At 42.4% G+C, this 23317-nt stretch overlaps 1 long non-coding RNA gene across 4 annotated transcripts in view; it reads left to right on the forward strand.

Moving 5' to 3' along the window:
* Window positions 1-218: 218 nt before the first annotated feature.
* LOC127020110 (uncharacterized) overlaps window positions 219-23317 on the forward strand; it is a 53745-nt gene continuing 30646 nt past the window's right edge. The window contains exons 1-4 of one of the 4 annotated variants that reach the window (XR_007767013.1): window positions 219-501; window positions 5565-5688; window positions 6224-6403; window positions 6865-7811. This is a non-coding gene — a long non-coding RNA (uncharacterized LOC127020110). Of the gene's footprint in view, window positions 502-5564; window positions 5689-6223; window positions 6404-6864; window positions 7812-23317 lie in introns of those variants that run through there. The other 3 variants (XR_007767014.1, XR_007767012.1, XR_007767011.1) reach the window with 3 other exon arrangements.

Raw genomic sequence — 23317 nt, forward strand, 5'->3', positions numbered from 1 at the left:
CTCAGTGGTGTTTACATCAGGCCCCATGTTCTCTTCATGGCTATCTTAATGTTTTGTCAGAGCCATAAACTCTTCTCCACCCCCCAGGCTTTGGCTGCCCCTAATTAAGGCCAGCTCTGATACAGTGCAGCTGTAACCTGGGATCAGGCTGCTGGGGCAGAGCTGTGTGCGACTGAGCTGGGACATGCCTCGGTGGGAGCTCAGGAGCTGCATTTAAACTCAGGCCCTTGGCCCAGGTCCTTGCCTGTGCTCAGCCTCACACTTTGCTGATCCCAGCTTTGTCTTGCTAAATTGACTTCCTGGCTTGGCCTTAGACCTGCCTCCTCCCTGCAGGCTGACTGCTGCTTGGGCCTGCTTTGCTCTACTCTGCTCCCTTTGGTGCTGTGGGACTGCTCCCTGTGCTGAAGAGGATACTGCCCTGTGCCTGCCTTGTTGTCATTGTCCTTGGCTCACCTCCCCTTGCTGAGCAGCCCACTCGTGATGCTCTTGGAGATGATCCAGGTAGGAAAAACCTGTCTGAGATTTCATCTTTTTTCACCTCCATAATTTTAAGTGCTTTCTTTGGTTTGTGATAAGATACTGGGAAATGGAGAGGGCTACCCATGTATTTTCTTGATTGTATTTTGAGGTGCTTTTGTGGTATGCAATGACTTTTCTTCCTGTTTGCATCTTCAGTCATTCTCTTTAAAAAAAGTATGCTAGTTGCGGACTTTGTCTCTCTAATTGTTCTGAATTGTTTTCCTTCTTTCCTAAAAGAGAAAGACTGAGATATTTTTGGACTAGTCTTGTAGAACAAACAGTCTTTTGTGCACCAGCAGACAGTCCCACCATCTGTCAAGCAATTAGCTGTTCTCACTTAAGCACCTCTGTTCTGTGCTCTCCAGGAGGAGACTCAGGAGTCTGCTCTTCGCTCCCTCTTGGGCAGGAGATGTTTCTCCCGTGGTCCTCAGTTGGTTGATAGCAACTGTGTGTGCAGCCAGTAGTAATAAAGGCAACTGGCTGTGTAACACCTGCTCATTGCTCCAAATCCCTGCTTCTCTGGTTTGATGCTGCTCTGTGTGGGTTGGTGTTCCTCAGCTGCTGCTGGATGCCAGTTCAGGATTCAATGCAGTGCTTTCCAGGCTGGGCACCAGGCTCTGCCCAAGAGAAAATCCATCAGATTTCCCTGGGAGCTGTTGTAAAGAGAGGTGAGCTACAGCCAGTATGTCCTGAAGAGGCTCAGCCCCAGCTGGGGGCACTTATAATGGTGATAGGAAGGAAGGCAGAGGCAGTTTTGCAGCCTCTTTTGTTTTTCACAGCAGGCAATGTGTATGCAATGAGGAGGGACTACTGGTGGGTGGAGTGGCAACTCCATCTGTCCTTGGCCTGCATCCTCTGCCTCAATAAGTCTGCAGTGGGTCTCTTATGGGGCATAGGTTTCTGCCTACTGCCTCCTCTCATCTGCTGTTCTCTGCAGTCTTGACAGCTTTCCACTTGGAAGGTTCAGTGGAGAGGGCTGCATTTTGTGGGTGGTATTACATGGAAACAAGTCAAGCACCACTCTTAATTACAGATGCTGTTTTGGAAAGTGACTTAATTGCTAATCAGATTTTCAGGAAGGAGATGTCTCCAAATGAGCTCATGTGATTTAGACCCAGGAGTGATTGTAGGCAGGTAGTTAATCCTTGGCCTTGGAGAGTTGTGGAGTTTGGTTTTTTGTTGGTGTGTTTGTTGTTTTGGGTTTTTTTATATATAGCAGGAACAGTTGCTTTAACATGTAAAATGAAACTGTAGCTTGGCAAAGTAAATCCCTATAAAATGCTAACCTTCTATTTACGTAGCCCTTTGGGTGTTTCTTTGTTCATTAGTTTATGATATGGAGTGGAAACTGAGTGGCTTCATACAAATAACAGTCTCTTAACCCCCATAATCTCATATGGTAAACTTCTTGTCTCCAAATATTTCCTTAAGACCAATTCTAGGCCTAATATGCCAAAGACTTTAAAAGTAATAATAGTTGATAAGCGCATCTTGTGCAGACTTAGGATAGCAGGGAATATTTGTTTGAATGTAGCATTTTCATACCCATACCACAGCAGTTTATAAAACCACACTTTGATGAAGAACGGTGTAAACAGGAAAGCAGTAATAGTTATCTGAATAGAGCTTTGGCCTATTTAACCAAGAGGAGGAAGCTTTACCTGGATACTGACAACTCTTGTGCTCCTCAGAAAGGAAAGAAGAGACAAACTTTCAAGTGGCAGAAGTCAGTACGGCTTCATGGAAGTAGGTTTGCACAATCCAGCTTGTATTTTCCACCTGTTTGGGCACAGAGATGGACAACAGGGTTTGAAAATCTCACTTGAAAATTTGTTCTCTGTTTCACTGCGGTGTTATCACAGGATATGAGCCTCTGTCCCAGTGTGGGAAGTGAATTTGTAAACAGGCTTATGAACAAAAATGTTTCCCAAAAGAATCTGGACAAAACTGCAGAGCATAATTTAATGCAAGAAGGAGGGCAGGCACCAAAAGGTCAGCCTGATGATAGATGTTATTTCACTCTGTTTAGAGTTCTGCAGCTGTTTGCTGTTGCAGGAGGGTGATGGGGGGAAGGACAAATCCCAGTAGTAGTATATCAAGAGACCATGTCAGTGTGTCATGTGGAAGTGCTTGCTTATAGGGGTGTCAACGTGGCACCTAGCAATGCTCACAGGAACGCTTTCACTGGCTCTGCAACCCTGGGGAATCAATGGCTTTATGCTCTCCCAAGCTGCAGGTATTGTAGTGTGGATTTATGGAGAGGCAGGGAAGCCAAAACAGGCTAAAAGCCCTCTTCCTCCCTCCTTTACCATCGTTCAAAACGATTCCCACGCCACATGATGGAGGAGACACCTTGCAGCCCTTTATTGCGACTGTAGCTGTATGGTGTAAGAGATACAAGGCATACAGAGCTGGCTGATAGTGGGAGTAATAGGGGACTTCCTCCCAGGAGCTGACATGAGGGTAAAGAGCCCCAGGTTTACCCATTACCAACCAGCTTTCTTATTTTGGGGAGGCAAGAAGCAAGCATATTGTCCTGCATGCCATGTCTTTATACCTGGTCCAAGGTTTAGGAAGGCATGAAAAAGACGTGGCCAGGAGAGAGGGTCTCTTAATTCTTTGCGGAAGCCCATGCTTCAGCCTGCTCTGTGTCCCGTCGAGCTCTCCTGCAGATTTGTCCCAAACTCTGCCCTGCTTTAGAAGAAACTGGTGTTATTGTTCCTTCAGGGTCAGGCAACCATGCCAACCTACAGCACCTGAGGTTTGCCTCCAGCAGTTGTCGTGACCCAGCATGGTGCACAGGGGTTTCAGAGGATTGTTCATGGAAGAAGTTTGTGCTTGACAGTGTCTCTGTTCCACAGTTTTACACACAGCTTGCTTGACACATATTTTCTTAGTGAAGAACAGATAACTGTGCATTTGGGTGAGGATGATTCTTTTTGCAATTATCAGTGTCTATCTTAGTCTGCAAAATCTGGTGATTATCATATTCCTTAAAACAAATGACATCTTTTTCGGATGGATTAATTAAGGGGAAAGGCATAATTTGGTGTGGTAAATCACTATTACAAAAATGTGACTTTCCTGGAATTATACCTTAGTAAAATATATATGCTGCTCTGACTTATGCAGCTTTTATCATCATCATAACTGAAAATGTAGAAGACATTAACCCTTGAATACTCTCAGAAGTTATTAAGCGAAGAGGACATAATCATTCTAAATTCCCCTGATTCCTATTATGCACAATTTTGGCCCTTCATTCTTTGGAATGAAAATAGAATGGAAAATACACTACAGATAACCAAAAATATATTGTGAATTACCACATTTTTAGAAGGGAAAATAAAAGCCCCTGTCAGTGGTTGAAGATCTAATCCTGCTCAAATGTTTTTACTAAGTAACTCTAAAAGTGTGTGATTTGTGGAAGGGAAGCTCTGGAGGCTTCTCTTGAGATTCTTGGTTTATTCTTAGTGTTCAGTGCAATGGTCACGTAAACTCCATAGTTTTCTTAGTGCTCATGGTCTTATCATACACAAGCAACATCTTAGCATAAGAGAAATGAGTATCTTTACATTTAAAGGTGGTTTCCCCTCTTTAATTGGTGTAGTTGTATCTGATTGCTGTGGTACGAGAACTAGGGAATGCCCCTGACCAGGGGGCAAAAGGAAGTTAGCTAACAAAGATAAGAGTAACTTAATGTGCAAAATACAAACAGAGAGCTCCGACTAGCACAAGGAATACAGACTTTCAGCTGCTGGTATGGTCACCCACATGCCTGTCTAGTAAAGGCATCTGCATATCATATGATCTCATGTCGTCAGGTAGGAGTTGAAAGGCACGTAGGGCTGTGTGGTGTCCTGGGACGGGGCTATCTCACTTCTCTCTCTTGAAGCTCTTCTATATTATGCCATTACGTATTCTTTGGGCTGTAGGAAAGGCCAAGACAGAAACTGCCACCATAGTCTAGTATCAGGACACTCACCTGAGATTTGGGGCAGGAAGGTTCCCCATGCCCAATCTCCTCTGCTGGGCGTGGGAAAAGACAGGCTGAACCCACATGTTTGTGGGGTGAGGTGTCTGATCCCCTGAGAGGAGTGGGCTTGACATCTCTCCCACTGGGAGCAGCTCCCATCAGGTAACGTAGCTCCTTCCACATGAGACTGCAAAAACTGGTCCTCCTCTTCTGCTTGTATTTTGACGTGGTTAGTGCAACTGCTTTCTATGTCCCTGTGGGTGAGTGGGACCCTCTCCACCAGGGTTGGTGTCACAGGAGCGTGAGGCAGGAGGTGCCAACTCTGTGTCTGGTAGGTCATAGGCCAGGTGCCAAACTGCTTGGGCTGTCAAGACTGAACAGGCAATTGGATGTGACCAAAGCAAAAACTTGGTGGTGTTTGGGAAAAGCCAGGGTCTTACCCAGATGTATCCAGGGTGCAGCAAAAGCTCTCCAAATTGCAATTTTGGACAGGAGTTAAATGTAGGTGCCACGTGTGCCTCTCTGCCTTTTTTTCCTTTCTTGACAGTCTCCAAGTCTTTTTCCTGGATGTAGTCTTTGGCCTTTCCTGATTATTTTCTCTTGTTCTCTGCTGGGTTGATGTGTCCATTTAGAAAGGCATGTTCACGTGGCATACTAACATGTGTGTTGCTCTAAGGAAAGTACTGTCATAACAATGGCATATATTTTATTCAGATATATTTGTGCATATAGGACCACTCAAAAACTATAGCTCACAGTGCTGAGACTGACCTTCCTACATGTATCAGCGATCCTAAATAAGTAATGAAGCAAATGTAGTTAAGATGCAAATGTAAAGTATCTTATTTTCAGCTTGGCTTGCATTAAGCTGTTAATTTCCATTAACATTAATGAGAAAATACACCCAAAGGTTTTCCCCAGGCAAGAGTTCTGATCCTCCTAACAATAATTTCCCTTTTACAGTGTCTTTCAATCAAGATTATTTGTATTTTGCAAACTTAATTAAGAATTAATTAATTAACAATATCCCTGGAAGGAACAGCAAATGGCATTTTCCCTGTTTTACCAGTGACTGAATGGAGGTTGCCCAGTGGGATGTGCGACTCCTGGCCCTGATGTTGAAATCTGAACCACCTATGCCACCATCTTCAACTTACTGGGGACTTTCACAAGTTTATGTCCAAGGTACATCTGTATGTATCATTTAATGTATCGCTTCTTTGATACTTGTTTACTGAGTTGGTGTATGAGAGAGCTGTCCTTCTTAGCCAAGCCTTACTTGTGATTATAAAAGAATCTCACTTGAATGCAGCAGTTCTCTCTCGTTTGTTATGATTGCTATTTCTGTTAAATACCCGACAGATCCGTTAAGACTTTCATATCTGCCTTTGTAGAAATAGCAGACTATTTTAATAGTTATCTGCAGAAACAAATTACATTTTGGCTGTAAACTGTGACTGACGCTATGAAACAGTACACTGGGGTATCTACCCTATGATTTCCTACCGGATATTCTCTGTCTGTATGAATAGCCTTAGTGTTGTGCATAGTGGCTAGCTAATTTCTACATATTCATTTTATGTAATATCTATCATTCAATCAGATTTGTAAACCAAGTTCACAAATGATAGGGGAGTATGTGCTTCTTTGCAATTAAGATGATTCACCAGTGGCATAAGTAATAGGAGAACAGGAAACTGAGAAATTATACCCTTCTGCTTGAGACAGGGAGCGGAGCTTGGGAACAGAGATGGTAGGAAACAGAAAGATAGAATGAGAAAGAAGGGAAGAGGATCAAAATACTGAAAAGAAGCAAGGAGATGGGGAGATGAGAGACAGTACGTTGGAACAAGAGAAGTGATTACAGCACACAAGAAAGGCTGGGGAAGCTGCTTTCCATAAAGAAAGGTAAAATAATGAAGAAGTAAATAAGACAAATATTTTACTTTCCACAGAGGGAAAGAGATGATGGAAAGGGGGCTAGCAGAGTTGGGTACATCTATGTAGTCTGGGGGGCGTGTGCGTGTGTGTGTGTGCTGACTGTGCAGGTGTCCTGTTGTAGCTTCCCCACAGGAAAACCCAAGGTGCTGCAAATGCCTTATAAGGCTATTCCCAGGTAGAGAATCTGCATTGTCACCACCAAAGACAACAGGGAGAGCTGGTTTGTTAGGAAACTATTGTAATCCACCTTTCTTGTAATTAAGTCTAGACATAATTGCTGAGGCTTATTTGTGCAATTCTTGATGTTAATAGCTTATTCTTTTAGTCTCTCAGAAGGTAAAAAAAAAAAACAAACTATGGACAATGCCTGTTTTGAAATGAAAGCTCTATGGAGACTAACTTTTTTTTCTTCAAATCACTCGTCAAAGGACAATATCCCCGGCTTTGTGTGCAGAAGCAGCCACCTCTTCAAAGTCAAGGATTTGGTCCACCTTACTCTTCTGAGATTTCTTACCTTGTTTGTTGACTCCAGGTATATCTGAAAGATGGGCTCTGGAAGGTATTCCAGATTGCTGGAAGTTGCTGTTGGATTTTCCTTTCTCCCCAGAAAGATTCAGTTCTTGAGTGTCTAGCCTAACCTCTTGGCTGTTACTGATTAATGCCTGTTAGCTCAGGGGAATTAGCATTGGATTTGGATCCAATTAGCATTGGATTAGCAAAGGAGTTCCAAGGACAGAAATCTAAGAAGAAAAGAACTTAGTTGGTGAAAGTGGTCCTAGAGATATGTGACAAGCTGGGGTCCTTAAGCAGATAATCAATTTATGTGGTTTGGTTTGAAAATGACAATGCAGAGTTGAGAGCAAAATCAGTTGTCTTTTATTTATTTTAAATTCCAAAAGAGAAGCAAATCCTATTTTCCTAGTCATAGCAAGTCCAAAAGTGTTCTCCATCTGGTTTATTACTGTCTGTCTCTGATCACCTTATAGGTTGCTTCTTCATTGCTATGCAGCCTGTATGTTGGACAATATCATCACTTCAGTTGCATTTTTGATCACTTTTTCCTTAGAGTCCCCATTCACAGAACCATATGATCACATGAGTCTCAGCTTTCATTTTAAAGAGTCTAACTGGCATTGCCTGGTTGGAAACTTGAAAAGTGGACGCTAAGGGCTCAAACCTGAAAGGAAAAGAAAAAATACTTGAAATTCTTTCTTTTTCCGTTGTTCAACATAAATAATTGGATCATCCTTTATTAAGACAATCTTGTAACTTTTGTGGGGTCTCACCCTTTCTATAGCTTTGGATTAACATTATTAAATTAAATCTCTTAATTTACATCTTAACTTTGCCTCTTAAAAATAGTAGAAAAAATAAAATCCACCCTCTTTTCTACCTGTACATCTCTTTGTTTTTTCAACTCATTTCAATTTTAAAATCTTATTTGGAGAAGAAACAATTCCAAAAGTGTGTTTGTGCAGTTTTATGCTGGTTGGAAGTCACTAATCCTTTTATGTCATCCTTTGTGAGGATGATCCTGGTCTAGTCCCATATATTCATTAAAATTAAGCATTACACAAACTTTTATAATTTCAAAGGACTATCCTTTTATATTTTTCTCTCCACCTGTTTTTTTGAATTAACTTTTTTGTACCCCAGCTGATCTACTAGCAGTCTTTTTTTTTTCTTTAACAGAAATGTTACACGGTGAATTGATTTCTTATTTTGCTTATATTCAGCTTTTATGAAACATGCCAATGGACAATCCAGGGCACATTATTGTGAATAAGTGTGAAAGTGGACATCTCTAGTTATGTCATGTGTAGCTGTAGGATAGAGAGCCTAAGTCCATTTATGCATATACTGATTAATAGGGAGGATCACAAAGAACACTTAAATTGTTTCTGTGCCAAACTATTTGTTGTCTTGTATTGGTTTATACCTCTGCAGCTTTGCTAGCTTGGGTAATTGTTCTCATACACAGCCATGATGAGTAATCTGTGTTTTGGGATGCGGGTTTTTTTGTTTGGTTTGGTTTGTTTTCACATTGTTGAAGACACAAATTGATTAACTGCATCATTTTTGAAGAATCATGTTGAGTAGAGTAGGATCTAAGTCATACTTGAATTTGGTCTGTCTGGCCAAAACCGTATGTAATTTATATTCTTTCCATTTAGGACTGGGACATTAAGTGCCATCTGTAAAACTGCAGCTCCTAGAACAACCAGTTGCTAGAGGCAGCCCCAGAGCGTATAATTTCTAAAACAAACTCTAATGAACTGTCTGGACACATTTCTTCTCCTAACTCACTAGCCCCTGCAACCCTGGGTTTTGCTTCTAATTTTAAGAGACTGCTTATCTGATACCTACTAACCCCTAAAAGTTAGTATGCTGCACTAACCTCAAATCTACACCAAACAGTTCTTCTTTCTCGTAGACCTAGTTCCAACTGGTGTGCATTAGTCCTTCTAGATTGCCTTTCCCAAAGTTTTAAATATGGTGCAGGGTCAATCAAGCCCAAAATAAAAACAGCAATCCAGCCCTTGAGAGTAACGTGTCTAACCATGGTATGGTGATTCTGTGTTAGTACAGCTGAGTCATCCAGTGGCTCTGAACCCTAACACTAAGTTTGATCCAAGTTGTGATGAAGAGACTGAAGATTTGGGAGTTGGTCCTGTCAGACCACTAACAGGAGGTGAGGTTGGTAATTTCTGGTGCCAGGCTGGGCAAGGAGCTATATTTGGCAGGTGGAAGCCAGCACCTATCCTGAAAAGGAGCAGTCATATAGCTGAGAAATGCTCTGTGGCAAATTCTGAAAAGTCATAGCACCCAAAATATTCAGAAAGGCAAGTTAGCAAAGGTACGCTACAGGGACTGCTTGTTGTCTATGAGTGTGTTGACTACTGTGTTCTAAATAGAGACTTGTTTATAAGGAAACAATAACACAAGTGGGAAGATGGGAATCCTCCTGCCTGTCAGTGACTCATCATCGCAGGGCAGAACGCAATGATTGGAATAGGCAGGCTGTGTGATGTAGTTAGTAGGATACTTGCTCAAGATGTTCTGTGTGGCCTAGAGAGTCACTCCTGCCCCCTACTCTGGGGTCTTTAGACTGGACATTTGTCAGACCTGTGAATTTGTATAGCGTCTTATCTTGGCTAGAGTCTCAAGGTGCTTCCATAGCATAAGTAATACAATAGTCCATTCACTGCTGTGCATAGCAATTGTGCCGTGCCAATAATCAACATAAACAAGTTGGCAAAATGTCTTGAGTACTTGCTAAATTACCACTCTGAGTGCAAGATGAGAAAGTTATAACAAGGTTAATCATCTGTTTGAACATTAAGTTTCTGCTTTGCCTTAGCAGGACGATGCTAATGGACTCTCTCCCAGGCTACCACTTAATTACAATTACTATGGTTACAAGGTTAAGCAATAAACTCTCATTTGGTCTTTCAGCAGGTAAAATTATTCATTAACAACCTCTGGGCAAAGCCTAGCCAGCTCATGTGCTTAAAAACCAATTAGACTTATCCCTGGTTTTACTAAGTCTCTCTTTAGTCTTGAAGGTTCAGCAGCAAAGTTGGAAGGAACCAGATCTGCAGTCAGTCCTTCGGGGCTACACATTTCCTTTCTTCCTTCTTCAGGGTTAATGCAGGATTCCTTCTGATATAGGTTCAACTTGTTAGATTCTTTGGTATGGTTTGTCTCTCTGTAATTAAGCATCCACTGACAAAACTGGCTTCAAAATGGCTGTTAATAGCTTTTTAACAGTGCTTTTTCTTGTAGTGTCTCTCCTATAAAGTTTTCTTAGGTTTTTCACTGAAAATCCAAACTGTGAAACTTCAGTTCTCCTTTCTGTCCCTTCCTACCTAATTCTTGGTAGCAAAAATGGCAAAAGGTTGTGCATTTATGAGCACTATTCTACTTGTTAATTTATAAGTCAAAACTGTGTAAGCCAACTCTTCCATCGAAAGTTTTGATTAAAAAAAAAATCTTCTCATCTGAGTCCTAGACTTCCCCTTCCTTTGGTACAAGCAAAATATTGGGGGACAGTAACTGAACCCTGACTCTTTTTAGGGCCTCATCCACAAAGAGTTGAGGTTTTTTCTTTGCATCTGGTTTTTGGCAGATGTAAAAGCATTGCTAGCAGAACAGTCATCCCCAATACTCTGGAGTCCAGTGTTGTGATGGGTGTGTCCCAGGGCTTCCAGGTTACTAACCACAAGCCCAGTATTCTTCCTTCTCCTCGAAGAACTATTTACTACTTATTTACATTGTCATTTCTGTTAATGTAGGTCTCCAGTTAAATGGATTTTCTTTGTGTGAATTTTGCCATCTGAATAGAATTTATAAAATATACAAAGCCATCCAATGCTAAAATAATAATACTGCTGCGCTACTATGCAGAAGCAGCCTTGAGCTTGTCAAGATTGTCTCTTGAAGAGTCTGCAGGTAGCAGTGGCTAGGACAGATCCCAAGACTCTGGGAATCAAATAATTTTGTAAGGAAACTGAAAGTAAAATTACATTTTGTGGTTTTACAAGCAAACTGACATTTTAAAGTAATTTTAAAGTAGTAACGTAATGCAAAATGGCAGCTAATTCCCTAAAGCAATGTAGCAACTTCAGATTATGCAGGCTGTTCAACTTCATGTGACAAACAATGCTGCTGTAAATAGCTAGATGGTGAGATATTAGATGCGCTCCCCGTGAGCTAAGAGTGCACATCCTTCTCAACAGGAGCTGGGAACCACAGAGAATTGGCACTGCCCTACCTTGGCTCAATGTTGCAGTGTCACCCCAAATGGAGCTTTCATATTCCAGTTCTGAAATTGCAGCTAAACAGGGAAAGCAAAAAGCTGGTTTTAAAGGACCACTGGCTTTCTTTATAGGAACAGCCTGTTGATTGTAACAGTGAGAGCTTGGACTTAGAAAGCTTTACCTACGCTCTATAGGACAAGCGAAAATAGTGTGTGTCTTTTTTTTCTGACGATAAGTGCAAAGTGAAGAGGAGCAGTCTTTAGCATTTAACTGCATTTCTAGACAAAATTAAATGGAAGGAACAAGGGGGAGAATGCAATTCCTGACACACATCCTGAGGCATCCACTCAGCAAACACTGTGCAGTCTGAAATGAACCTTTTTAGTTCCCCTAAAAGAAATGTCTTCCTGACTGCACTTTTGTCCACTTATGCTTCAAACGCTGTATTTTTTGTCATTCTTGTTTGGGAATCGGTTAGAGCTCTGTCTTGTTTCCTAAAACCACACATTCTGTTTGCATTGTGCTTCCCAAAGTGAACCTGTTGTGTTGGCTGGCAGACTTGGAGACAGAACCAACTCCTTCACTCTTTCTCTGGATGACAGTGTTGAACCCAGAAATTATTCTGCTGTCTCTCATGCCATAAAGTTCCTCCTGTGTCTTTCAGGTGCTCCCTCACTGGTGTTATTGACAGAAAGCACAATTATATTGCTTGTGCCCTAAGGGACCCCCAACCTCTCCTCTGTGACTGGCTCTGCATCAGCAAGCAGTACAGCACAGGAAGAGTGGATCTGTACCCAGAAGCAACTGAAACTGAAAAGCGGCCATCCACATTTGTTCTGGGGGTGAGGGAAGTTACTGCCCATTTTCTCAGAGAATTTTTATGGACTGAATGCTCATGGGAGGTTGGAGCACATTAAAAGCACACCTGGAGCACAACTTACAGTTTACTGTTACCTAAAGTGCTCCCCTTAGCACAGTCTGAGACAGCTGTGTGGTGCAAACCAGAGCAGAGTAAGCACAGACCCTGAAAGGTTTGCTGCAACAACACTCTCCTCATCCAGACTGAAATGCTAATGTAGATGTACCCCTTCAGCTCCTCTGCAGAGCTAAGTGCCCACCTTCCCTTCCTTTCCCTTTGCAGCAGGCTGGTTAGTACTCCGTTTTAACTCATAGGGATGGGATGGACAGGCTGGTGTGGAGGTTGGTAAGTAAGTTCATGGCCGTTACAGAAAGAAAGGCTTTGGAGGAAGCACTAGGATATTTAACTTTGATGCAGTTGCAACACTCATTAAATAGTTCTTTTAGTGAAGGCAGATGTAAAAATACCTCGCATGGTTATCAAAACGAAATATTGAAGATAGGTAGTAGACAGAAAAGTATTTAGGTCTCTGTTATCAGCTGCATGTTTTAAGAGGGACCCAAGGAGGTTTCTTGGTCATGTCTTGCTATGACAGGCAGAATGTGGGAGGAATTCTGACTTCTTGGAGTTGCTGCTGCTGAAAGACCAAATGAGAGTTTATTGCTTAACCTTGTAACCATAGTAATTGTATTAAGAGGTAGCCTGGGAGAAAGTCTGTTAGCAGCGTCCTGCTAAGGCAAAGCAGAATACAAAACTTTTCCATAAAGCAAAAACTCTGCCAAAATTCTGTTCACAAATATAGAAAGACTTCATTTGATTTGTCTAAACAAAATGTTTCCATTTTACTAAAGCAGTAAGAGAGAGTCAAGCAATACACTTTGACAATTCCCTGGTGAAAACATGACCAGCATTGCCATATTCCTGCAAAACAATTTGATTCTATCTAAACTATAATTTATGATAGGAAAACTTTCCCCTTTGATACATTCCAGCCAGTTCTGGTCATACATCCTGACATGATATGCCTTGGCTATCACACTGGCGATGATACAGAAGCCTGAGGCAGGCAAGTGAGACTGAGCAACCCTGTTGTCCCTGTGAGGGAGGCTTACCACAGCTTGCAGCTGAATGTAGTTGGACCTTTTGCTTTGTCCACAATGTCAGTGCTAAATGAAGAAGGTCACTTAATGATTAAACAGTGTAGGTCTTTTCTTCTGCAGGAAAGCTCTTTTTGTAAAAACAACTTCATGGATGGGACTTCATAGAATGGTTTGGGTTGGAAGGGATGTTAAAGATCGTCTAGTTCCAACCCCCCTGCCATGGCCAGGGACACCTTCCGCTAGACCAGGTTGCTCAAAGCCCCATCCAGCCTGGCCTTGAACACTTCCAGGGAGGGGGCATCCACAACCTCTCTGGGCAACCTGTTCCAGTGCCTCACCACCCTCACAGTGAAGAGCTTCTTCCTTGCATCTGATCTGAATCTACCCTCTTTCAGTTTAAAGCCATTACCCCTTGTCCTATCACTACATGCCCTTGTAAAAAGTCCCTCTCCGGCTTTCTTGTCGGCCCCCTTTAGGTACTGGAAGGTTGCTATAAGGTGTCCCCAGAGCCTTCTCTTCTCCAGGCTGAACAACCCCAACTCTCTCAGCCTGTCCTCATAGGAGAGGTGCTCCAGCCCCCTGATCATCTTCGTGGCCCTCCTCTGGACTCGCTCCAACATGTCAATGTCCTTCTTATGTTGGGGGCCCCAGAGCTGGATGCAGTATTCCAGGTGGGGTCTCACAAGAGCAGAGTAGAGGGGGAGAATCACCTCCCTCGACCTGCCGGTCACGCTTCTTTTGATGCAGTCCAGGATACAGTTTGCTTTCTGGGCTGCAAATACACATTGCTGGGTCATGTTGATCTTCTCATCGACCAGCACCCCCAAGTCCTTCTCAGGGCTGCTCTCAAGCCATTCTCTGCCCGCCCAGCCTGTATTTGTTAAACCATTCCTTAAAGCATTTAGACTTAGACTGTTAAACCTTTGTGTTGAATGGATGGAAAGATGCAATGGAAGAGGAGCTTCAATGCGGGTATCTTCCCTAAGGAAAGGCTCATCACAGTTTTGATTCCTGACTCTCTGACAGGCCTTAACTTTATAGCTTCTCATGACAAATGAGCCTGAAGTGCTCGGGAGGAAGTGCTTTCACTTCCTTTTTGTTCTTACTGGCTATCTTCCCAGAACTCTGTAGTGCTGTGACTTTAATTTGCCTCTTACTCTCTTTAACAGCACATTTGTGCTTTCAGTATTCTGGATTTACACCATTTGCTGGTGTGAGTTAAAAGCCCATTTGGAACTGCTGTTGTATTAAATGGGCTTATAGCTGCCTTCTGGGTGTGAGTTTCTTTGCTGCAAACCACACATCTGTTGTATAGTGTAATGCACGGGAGGCTGTAATTACCCTATGGTTTGTATATTCAGCCATAGGTCAGGTGAAGGCTTGAGGTCAAAAGGCCCAGTTCTGTCATGTCCACAGCATTTAGAAATGATGGCTTTAATAAGGCTGGCAAGATAGAGGGAAAATGTTGCTGTAGGACAGTCAACTGTCCAGGAGCTGAGGAGCTGACAGTTCCCCACTAGTGACGGCAGAAAAGTGCATCTGTGTTCGGGGTGACGGACCTGACAGGCTCCCTGTGCTTAAGGGACTGGCATGTGTTTTGATTCTGCAAACATGACCCCTGCACAGACAGAAGTAAACACCTTATAGAAAAGGGCCTGCGACTGCACTGTGCTGCAGGCATTACTTAGTTCACTTTAACTGTTGCTGTCGGTGTTCAGTGTCTTGCTTTTTTGGCATGTGAGTGCCACAGTGCTCAACTCTGGTGCTTTACAGGGGCAGCTTGAGACTTGAGGAGTTTGAAACCACCAGTAATTTAGAAAGGACTGTCCTCGTTGTTGTGTTATTGGTACACATTTACTGAGTTTATTCAGCAGTTCAGGGTGAGGAAATGCACACAAGGATGGAGGGCAGGGAAAGGTCCAGGTAGACACCTCTCTGGAAACAGTGCTTACATGTCAGGGAGGAAGAAAAGAGAAAAACACTAAAGTGTATTTTAGCAACTCTTAAGAACATTTGATGGTGTGAATTACTTCAGTGCATTTTTTTATCACATCTCACATTGGTGCTTACCAAAGGGAGAGCCCAAAATAGTACAGTAGCTTCTGTAAGACAGTTTTTATCCTCAGCACCAAAGACTGTCTGAGGGCCTGAAGAAATCCTGTGCATGTATTATAATAAACAAGTTAGGGGGACTTCTGGTAACACACATTAAATGCACATCAAATTACATGTAAGTGACAAGGCTGAAGCACAGAAAAGGGAAACTCTCAGTGCCCAGGCAGGTGGGAGAAGCTTCTGTTGTACTGTGGGGTAAGTCTAGAGTCTGGAAGTCAGGGGAACCACTTCTGCAAAGGTATGCAGCAGGTATCGGACTGCTCATTTCTTCAGAAGCACAATTAGGCAATTGAGTGAAGTGCTGCTGCTGCTAACTTTTAGAGGGTGCAGGCAAGGAATAGAAGCTGAAGTCATATAGTGCAATAAAAGATTAAAACTAAAGCCAAGAAAAAAAAAAAGAGGACTCTTCCCAGCTGGACTCTTCCACTGGTTTTAGCCTGGTGGTATTTAAAAAATACCTGAAAGACACAACTATGACTTTCTGCACTCTTAGTTGAAAGAAAACTAATTTGGAAATTAAGTATTGCTCTTAATGCTTATGCTTTTGATATGTTGGTTTACAGAAGGGAGGCATCTATTAAAAATAATGATGTAGCACTGGCATTTCAGTGCTGCTCAATTACAGCATGTGTCTCTCTTGAGGATGACAGTTGTTAGACTGCAGGTGTGACTATAACCAGCATTTCTCTGGAGATGACTCTTTTGTTCATGTTTGAAAAAATGTCATAAACCGTGTTGCCTTTGTCTTCCATTTTTTAGCTCTTAGTTTTATGGGAGGGAGGAGGACAAGGGAAAAGGCAGGGGAGGAGGACGAAGGGAAGACAATAAATGAGGAGAAGAGTGATGTTTGCTATTCCAGGAAGGTAAAGAAGAGAGAAGGCCGTTACTGGCAGCGTCCCAAGGAAGTGCCACTCAGCTGTGGCTAATTCTCCTGGGGAGAGTTGCTTCCCTTCTAAAGTAGTCCCAGAAGACTGCTTTGAGAAATTGCATTCACGAGTTATTTCAAGGATGTTCCTTGTGCAAGATGTAATCAGGGCTGCGCATCAGAAACTATATAAATTAACACTCTCATTAGAGCCCATGAATACTACAGTTTGTCTCTTAAGAGTCACCTGAGAACATCCCTATTTAAATGTAAATGCAACCATCCCACCCGGTTACAGGGATTTCTCCCACAGAAAAGAAGGGGTCAATTGAAAGGGAACTCTTTTGCAGACCAGACCTGAAGGATGATTTCTGAAGGGGATTTCTTTCTCTCCAGGTAAAACTTGTTACTTGTGTACTTTTATGCCCTGTGAGTCAGTAAAACCAAACCCAAAACATTGTGTTTTAACATGCTGATCAAGTAAAACTATTTCCCCAGTTCCTGAAAAGTCCTTTCAGTAGTGATCACAGTGCCTGTTTTGATACTGTATTACCTCTAAAAGGAAAAACAGTCCTTCAGGAAAAAAGGACCTTTGTCATAGCAGAGTCAAAATTCTGGTGTCAGCTGGCCAGGAAACACAACGATCAGAAGTTCATCGCAGTCATATTTTGGATTTCTGTCCCTTTCTGCTGGCCCACTCACGTTCGCATGCTGCTGTGCTTCCACACTTAGCAGCAGCCAAAGCTTGAACTGCTGCAAGGCTCCTGTGTCCTGAACTGTTGCAAAGAACCTGTTTCCTTGGCATGTGTTTGCCTGGTTACCTGAAAAATAGAGACTTTTTATTTGGATGTTGCAGAAGACATGCCAAAACCAGGGCTGGGCAGGACTGTAGAGCAAGGAGGAAGGAACTGAGGCAGTCCTATCAGAAAGCCTGTGGGAGGCCGTGATGGTAAACCTGCCTCCACTACCAGGGGAGTAGCACCACGAAAAGGGCCCACATGCAAGAATGCAGAATACCTGTTTTCTGATTAGTTATTGAGCAATTGGTGTTGTAGGCTTTCAAAAGAAAATGCAGAGCTCCCTTTGAATAAACTAAATTCACTGAATCATTATGCTGAAGGCACAGCTGGAGCTAAGGTGAAAGTTGCACCAAAATTAGCTGTGCTGGTTATCAACTACCAGGCAAGGTAAATACAACATAAATGCTTTCATGTGCTTCTGCTAGAGACATCCTTTCCAGCTTTTCTGAGCTTCAGGAACTGATAAATATTTTGAAACCAATCCTGGTCATAGATACTTGGCTGTTTTTTCCAGAACTTCAGGGTTGTGTTTAACAGGCTGCCCCGGGAGTCAGGTCTCTTCTTCACTGTTCTCATCATTCTTTATGACATTGAGCAACTTTATGACATTGAACAACATTTATTGCAAGGACTTGATCCAAAGCCCGTTAGTCTCTCCGCTGTCTTCAGTGGATTTTAGTTACACCTCAGTTCAGGCTTGAGGATTCCCTTATTCTGTTGGAACCTCTAAAAATTATTTTAAGCCCACTGACAATTGGCACAGCTGGTTTTTGAGTCCATTCAAGACCATTAGAAACAGCCCTCCATGGATCTGAAAACCACAGATTAAGAACCACTGAACTAAATACAATTCAAATAATGCCTCAAGCGCTAATAGATACTTTTATTTGCTTCTCCCTCTCCCAGCTCTGATCAAATCCAGCCTTTTCAGTTTTACCTTAAGGGGTAGAAAGCAGTTCAAGCAGTGCACTGACAAATGGATGACTATAGGAAAGCACAATTGCTTCAAGGAACTTACCCTTCACATGAGCTGTTTAAAGGGGAAAAAATAAAATTGCTTCACATAAAATTGTATAAACTCCATGGTTTATTGCCTAATCTAGGAAAGGGTAGTAAAATAGTACCAAGTTGGAAATTTTTTTAATTAAACCCACGCTTGTTGACTTAAAGTTTGTTTATGAATTCTAGCAAAGATTAATGTACAATAGCAAACCAAACAATTTATTATTGCAGAGCTTGTTGTCACGCAATTTGTAGAACTGAGTGAAAGAGAGATTATTACATTCAAACAAATTTATTGTTCTGTAGCTCGGGGATTTTCTTTTGGTTCTTTTGCTTGTTGGGTTTTGGCTTTTGTTTCATAAAATAAGAGTAAATAAATTAAATAAGGTACTGAAGCAACTCTTGGAATTTCCCCAGAGGAGTGGGATACTCACACAGGCTTCAGACCAGCAGCTCTGGACTCTATTGATCAAGGCAGAAGGCTTGGGTTTCCTCAAAGCCATAGTCACATATTGTTATAGATGTAGAATAAAGTGGATAAATCATTGGTCTAATCTTTAAAATAGCCTGTTATATTAAGGGAGAGATCCAGCATATAAAATCGTATCAGAACGTGTGCCTTTATATTGGTCTTGAGTTCTCAAAACCTTATGGAAGAGGGTCAGCTACAGAACTGCTCACAGGAAACAGTATTAAGTGTCAGAAAAGTGCAGAATCCTTATTGCCAACTTCATTTTCTCTAATGAATTACCTACAACCACCTCATTAAGGGCATTGTTCTTGATCAAACTTTTCTGTCAGTTTTCTTAATGACCAAATTGAATTTAACCTCTCTCAACTTGAGAACTATTATTTTTCACCTTAATGACAGGACTTTATTTAAACTACTCCTTTTCATTCACTACATTATTACAGTAAGTATTAAATGTTAAAAAGAAGCCATCCCAAAACCTCAGTACACTAAAATGGAAATCTTAATTTCACTAAAATTAAATGACTCAAAAATTCTCAGGGTATGGCTGGATGAACAACCTCTCACCTCATCTCAAAGCCGTTTACATGTTTCCTCCAGTCATTCGTTCCTGACCCCCATATGAAGTTAGTTCAGGAGCCCCTCAGTTGTGATGGGGGTGTGCAGGCTGGGACTTAACTCTGAGCCCCAAAAATCATTGCTTTGGCACAACAGAGGGGGCAGTTAAGAGCAGGAGATGGGGAGGAATGGGAGCAGGATGAAGAACCTCTTACCTTAGCGTTTGCGCGGCTATACGTTGCCACAGAGGAATGCTCTTATATTATGGTGCATGATGTTTTCTATAGTCTCCTGTGGCCTTGCTGCTGTACTGAACACAGTGTGCCAAGTGCCATACAGCCATCAGACCCAGTTTTTAGGCTGCAAGCAGGATTTTACCCTTAATGCTTCTACATCATAATTTGATGATAGTAAATGATGACTAACTCTCTGGATGTCCTGAATGAGACATCTGGGGAATGATTTTTACCCTTCTCAAAGTGTTCGGCAAGGCTTTCTGAATTTGGATATCCCTATGGAGAAGTTAGGCTGACACTGGCTGTGGGATCTTTTAGAGTTGTAGCATGTTTATTTCACTCAATTGAAATTTTTCAGGAAAAATCTGAAATCACCCTGAGAGCTTTCCCTTTGAAAAGTAGAGGCCACCCTCAGCAAAGCAGCAGTTCTTGGGCTGAGTGCTGCTATTGAAACCTCAAACTTTGGACACTTAGAGCTCTCTTCAAAATATTTATTTTGCAAAACCCTGCCTTTATTGGGACATGATGCAATATCAGAAAGGGTATTTCATGAGGCAATGAATATAATCTTTTGTTTGTATTATGATTTATTGTTTCTTCCTCTCTCTGTCATAAAGCAGGAGCAATGTTCATGGCATTGGAAGACACGTGCACAATAAACAGCTCGGTGGTTCTCAAACACCTCAACTTTGCTTTGGTACTTAATCACCCAGAGAAAATGTTTATTGCCATGCACCCTCCTCTGCTGTGAACATATCCTTTTAATTATAAAACACTGTGCTGTACAAGACATACAGCACAGTATACAGAATAAAGCCTGGTATCTGTTTCTCAGGCAGGAAGAATTCCATGGTGAGATCCTTGTCCCTTTGGTCTGCTTATCTTGGCTTGACATAACATGGATCTAACCTATCTTCTCTGACTCCAGCGAGCTTTGGGCTGGCATCCTCTTTTAAATGTGGGGTCCTCCTGTGGAAGCTCAGCTCAGCTTCCACCTTTGGGGTCAAGCCCTGAAAGAGCAAATTCTCAAGGGCCAGATTTTACTGCCTTTATTCAGTGAAGAAAAGGGAATGTTTGCAAAGAAAGTGACAATACAAAGTAAAAGTCTGACAGAATTGGACTCTGTCACTACTATGGCTAGTGATGACCCTTGCTTAGAACCTTCCTTTTCTTGGACTTGCTGAATACCACTGTCTTGTTGAACTGTTGCCTTTTATGTTGGAAAAGAGAAAAAATTCAGGAAGTTAAAGAGCAAGTTTGACTTAAAAGGATGTTGCAGTAAGTATTTTTATAGATTCTCTGTACCATGGGAAAAAAACCCTACTGTATCTTTCCCCCCTTGCACTCATGCATAGCAGAGGCATAACGGGACACAGCGGGTAGCTCAGGGAGGGGCTGTGCAGAGGGCATGTGGCCGCCCCAGCCAACGAGTCCATGTCACCCCAGCTTCCTGGGAACAGGCAGCCACAGCCTGACTCATGTATATCCCCCTCCGCAGTAGTTTGGCTCCTTTGTCACAGACTAAACATGGAGGAAAATGCCATGTGAAAGCAGCTCGGCACTTCCCTCATGCTTCCTTCCCCCAGGGCCCACTCCCAGGTGTGAAGGTACATCTGTATATGCTGGAATATATCTTGTACCTACCTGGCCCCACAGACAGCAGCACAGGACAACCCCCAGCTTTCTGAGCCTTTCACAGTCAAGCCTGGAGCAGAGATGACATTCTCTGTGCAGTTACAGGGATCTGACCAAACAAGACATAACCATAGCACAGAGAGGCTTTTTCAGCTACCTATATTTTAAAGAAAATGTGAGCATCTATTGTCATTCTGTCCCTATACAGATCCCAGAGCAGTATACCAGAACCCTGCATCGCATAGTCCTACCTGCTGTGGTTTGAGTGCAAACATGTGGAGTACCACCTATTTTATTTAACCTCTTCTGTACCGCCTTGGATTGTGAGACACGGAGTGAGTGGTGGGAGGTTGCATCTGATGTAAGGTCCTTCGCTGTTCAGCTCCTTAAGACACAGGCTTTCATGGCTCCCCTGGCAGAGTGTAAAGCCCCAGCCATGTCCTAGGGCTCACATGCCAGACAGCTCTGCTTGGGACCTCCTGGGGCCCTTGAGCAGAGGAGAGGCTGTGGCAGTGTAGTGACAATCCATGAGGTGCGGGAGTGTTGTTGGGCAGCAGTTGTTGCCCCCAGTTCCATGCATAACCGGGGAGAGCTGACAGCTTTCCGAAGAGCCAGAACAGCCTTCAGCTGCCGTTTCCCAAGGACTCTTTCTGGGTTCCTTCTTCTGTTCTCCCCTCCTGCAGAGGATTGTGGGGCAAAAGGGATTTATCCATAGCCATGTCTCCTTTGCTGGAAGACCTTCCTCCCATTATTTCTAACATCCTCAATCTGACCCAGTGCTGTTTCTGCTTCTTGTGCTCATCCTACATCCCCTGGGCTTAGGGCACTCTCCTTGAAATGATTGGCTGTCACCTCCACTTTGTCTCTCCAGCTCTTTTTCACAAAGCCAGTGGAGTAATAGGACCTCAGAGTTTTCTTTTTGAAGTGTTTTCATCTAAAATTCCAGCATCTCTGGATTCCTCCCTCCCTCTTTTCAGTTGTTGTACTAGAAGAAAGATTTTAAAATAATGTTGTAGATTCTGAAGCTCAAACAAGAGACATTGGTAGGAGATAAGAAACAATGAATCCACAGGAGTGGAACAGAACGTATTGTGCATCCAAAACCATACTAGATGCTACATAAGAAAATAGTAATGTTTCAAATTACTATTGTCCTTTAGCGACTAGGAGTCAGACTTACTGCTGTCATTTCATGATAGTTCTTCTGGAAGGCACCCAGCATGCGTTACCAAGTAACGTAACTTTGTCTGATGTGCCTCTGTTTTATGTATAGGTAGTAGAACAGCTACAGACAGCTTTTTATATTTAGCAGCAGGTTTATAAGGATGAACAAAAATGCCTGCATACCTGTATTGTTCCCATGGCACTTGAGCACTTAAATGTCTTTTTCTGTTTGACATCCTTTGTATTTTAATAACACACAGAGGCATCAAAAGAGATTGGAACTCTATTATGTGAGGCACTAAATGAACATGGAGAATGGCAGCACCTGCCTCAAGTCGCTGACTGTCTAAAATAGACAAAACAGGCACTGAAAGTCCTATTATCTCCATTTATAGGTAAGGCCACAGGATAAATTAAGACTCCTATGGTTATACACAGTCTATAATAGTCATGGTTGTTGAACCCCTATCTCTAGAATGCCAGACTAGTGTTTTTTAAACAGAATAACTGCTGCTTTCTTGGAAACAATTTAACTGCGTTAGTAATCAAGATGTAAAATGAAGTAATGCAGGTATTGAGACAGAAAGGTAATATGTTCAGATCACTTCACAGGGATGTTGCCATTTTATTTCCGTAGGAGCAGATCATTAAGAAGCAAATTAAGACTTTTTCTTTTTAAACAGGTAAAAAAGTGCAACATGAAACTAAAATAGAAAGAGCCTCAATTGTCCTTTCACCACTTTCATGCCTCTGGTGTTCCCTAGCTTGACTGGAGTTACTTCAGTTTTAAACTACACTAAGGAAAAGAAGCATGTTGCCCTAACAGTCCCTCCCAGAGACTCGTTCATTTAGGGATAAGACCTTAGTGCAGAGTTCACTGGTGGATTGCCTGGTTCCCAGCAGCAGCTTTCCCAGCTTTAAAAGAAATTCTCCGGTTTTTAAATGTATTTACATTTAGTTGCAGTAGTCAAAATACAAGAGGAGAAAATACAGTTAGTCTCTCTCATTCATCTTAAAATGCTAAAGCTAATAAACCTGCTATTTCTTCAGGAAAGCAAGAGAGTCTTTTGAGATGATCAGATCCACTGCCCGCTATTTTTAAGTCAGATCTGCAGCTCTGGCACTTTATTTTCTGCAGTGGATGAGTAACTGCATGTGGCAGGTTTATAGGAAATGAATTCCTCACCTTCAGTGATACTTAAGGAGAGCATTGGTACCATCTGCACTGATCCCATTACAGCCAGTTTACGGACAGCTGGGATGTCTAGGCATCCACTCTCCTCATTAATCCCCCATTCCACTATGATAAACTTCT

This window comes from Gymnogyps californianus, chromosome 10 (assembly GCF_018139145.2).
Source record: "Gymnogyps californianus isolate 813 chromosome 10, ASM1813914v2, whole genome shotgun sequence".
NCBI classification, from domain to species: Eukaryota; Metazoa; Chordata; class Aves; order Accipitriformes; family Cathartidae; genus Gymnogyps; species Gymnogyps californianus.